Source organism: Stegastes partitus, unplaced genomic scaffold, assembly GCF_000690725.1.
Source record: "Stegastes partitus isolate 25-593 unplaced genomic scaffold, Stegastes_partitus-1.0.2 Scaffold1759, whole genome shotgun sequence".
In the NCBI taxonomy this organism is placed as follows: domain Eukaryota; kingdom Metazoa; phylum Chordata; class Actinopteri; family Pomacentridae; genus Stegastes; species Stegastes partitus.
In genome coordinates this window covers 110,689-113,810 of record NW_007579490.1, presented here as the reverse complement: position 1 = coordinate 113,810, position 3,122 = coordinate 110,689, and positions in this window count along the sequence as shown.

The window sequence follows — 3,122 nt, the reverse complement described above, 5'->3', positions numbered from 1 at the left end:
TCTCCTCGTAGCAGCTTGAACCAGCTACAGATTAAACAGTGATGCATTTATTTAATGGAGCTTTTGCGTTTGTTCAGGATTCAGGGCGTCACACGGCCACTTCCTGTCCAATCGTTCTCTGCTGAAGTCCAGCCCACCCACTTAGCGTGCTTTATAAGTGAGGCAGCGTTCATTCATTCTGCTGCACCGGCCTCTACAGATCCTCAGATCTCCCCTCCTCCCCAACCTCCTCCTTTTTAAAGGTTCCGTATCACAGATGGTTCATTATTGTACCTTAAAACCGAACAAACTGGATTCTGTAAAATTTAAGCAAACCCAAACCCAAATGTACATCATCCCAAACAAATGCCTAAACCTGACCTGTGTGAGCTGACGTGAAGCGTGTGGAGAGGCGATGTGTGTTGTGTACATGTGTGTGCAGCCCAGACTCTGTGTGATTAGATTGATGAGATTTGTAGTGATTTGGGGATTACACCACACCTCATCCAAACATACAGCGCTAGCCTCTGCAGAGGCCTCGCCACAGGAGGCGCACACAGCTGGTCGGGGAGGGGGGGAGGGAGGGAGGCTATCTTTGTTCAGAAGCTGAGCTGGGAGCATGGTTGCTATGGAGACCAGCCTCAAATCTGTCCGTTGATGAAGGGCAGGCGGTCCGCTGAAAGCAAGACTCACGGACACAAAGAAGAAGACAGGAGATGACCAATCAGCACGCTTCTACAACACACACCTCTAAGCTCAGAGCCAACCACAACGTCTTTCTTTCTTTTTTTACTGCTGCATTACAACAATAGCCAATCAGGACGCATCCCTCTACGTGTATCTGAACAATACAGCCAACCTGTTTGGGGGGAAATGGGCTGTTTTTGGCTGCAGCTGTGCAGATTCTGTTGTCGCTTTTAGTCATGACTTACAAACTCAATAGAAATGTAACAAAGACGGTGATGTGGAGAGTGAATGGAGGAAATCCGTCCATCCCCAGACCTCTGTTCACCCTGTCATGTCTCCCATCAGCCCAACCTGAAGACACCATCGTGTGATGTGTGTGCACATGTCTGGCGTTGGATCGACAGTCAGGAGAGTGACTACATGTAGAAACACACTGGATGAAGATCTGTGTCACCTCTGATGCATTAACCTACATTTCACTGTGACCATCGACCAGCTCGATGGATGCAGGCCAGCGTGCAGCAGGTGAGGTCAGCGTGGAGGTGTCTCTGCTGCAGCCGCACAGAAAATCACGAGACACTGTGATAGATGGAGGCAACAACTATCTCAGAGCTTGAAATTCTAGTTATTTAGCGTCCCATCACTACTGCAGCCCCTCATGTGTTTTACTCATGTGGAGGATCATCGCTGGTGACGATGAGTTCTCCCAGAGTCAGAGCNCATGTCCATCCTGCTGAAGCGTCCGCTAACGCTGAAACCCTCTGAGATCTGCGACATCATTTTATTATTATTTAGCGTCGTTTTTAGCTGTCGTGGGTGATTTAATATCTGGACAGGAAAGATCGAAGTAAAGAGAGAAGCGCTCACATCAGACACTGTGTAGATCCAGAGAGCTGGAAACAAACCAACACATTCAGTTCAACTCATCAAATCTGTTTTTATTTCTCCTGAACATTTATGAACCTACTGACCCAAACTGGTCATAAAGGAGCATCATTCTATATTTTTTATTAGAAATATCCACAAATCATGGTGAGCATTCTGATGTCACTCAGCTCTCTGCTGGGTTTGAAAAGGTAAAGTAATTTGAGCCTGAGATGTAATTTAATCACTCATAATCTCCTCCAGTCTGGATAAATCCAATCTGCAGACAGAACATCTTCAAACAAATCAAATCTCTGCTCCACAATCCCACTCTAATAAAAAATAACCAGGCTCGTCCTGACGTATATTTGCTTGAGCTGTATATTTATTTATGAGGACTTTAGTTACAAACTGAGTTTAAAGCGAGTATGAAAAGATCTCTGAGTTGAAGCTGAACGTTGACTGTTCAGGGAATCCTTCAGAGACTTTCAGCCATCTTCAGCTGCTCAGGCATCACGTGCGTCCTGATATTTTGGTCATTTGGTTGCTGATTGTTTTTAGAAGCAGATGTTTGTTGCTCTGTTGGCGGAACACAGTGGAGTGCTGCTTTCAGGTACCGTCAGGAATATCCAAACCAAGAGGACATCTATGGAACAAAATCAGGCGTCCATCTTAAAGGCAGCCATAAAAGAAAACCACTAGAACGACTGCTGATGGTCCTAAAGGGGAAAGAATCGACTATCTGTGAGCAAAGTGCTAAATCCTCACATTGTCCAGCAGCAGCTCAAATGTACGGAGAGAATAATATGTGTGATTGATTGAGGCTTGTTGTGGGATTAACAGACTCACACCTGCTGTTCTGAGAGTTTCTTTGCTTGTCAGGAAACTCTATCCTATCCACGGGTTAACCTGTTGTTCTGAGGAGGCTATTCATTTATGTGTAATGCCTTGTTTACATGAGCCTGAGCAGAAACCACTGAGGTGTTCAGTCATGTACGAGCTGAAGGGCTGAAGGCGTCACCGACTGTCCTCGCTGTTGACTGAGGCGGCCTTTGTCAGCGTACGAAACCACTTTAGAAGATTTGCAGACAATGAAGTTTGTTCACAGTTCAAATACGCTCCAGTGTGCAGCAGAAGTTATGAGATCACAGCCCCACGATGCCGTCGTCATCGTGTTCTCAGGGCTTCCAGTTCAGTTTGATAGTTCGGTGTTTAAAGATGTGTTTGTGCACAGAATGGGAGCCTTTCCACAGAAGAAGCTCAGGACAGACACAAACCGCCTGCCAGCCGTTCTCTTTCCATTGTGGTGTTGGATCGACTGTTAACTCTGAGAGCACCAAACTGAGTAGTGGTTACTGGACGCAGGTCCAGCTGGAACAACAAACAATGGAGGCTTGTTATCTTAGCCTAAATGGTGAATTTCAAATTGCCGATGTTCAGAGTGTGACTCCACGAGGGCGTCGAGAGCCCAAAAAGGCCCTTATTGTCCTCTCATACAGCGGTTCTTCAGGTCTGTATTGTTTTTTCTCCCCTCGAAAGTTCTGCGGAGGCAGATGTTCCAGGACAAAGGTTCAGATTAAAACAACCTGCAG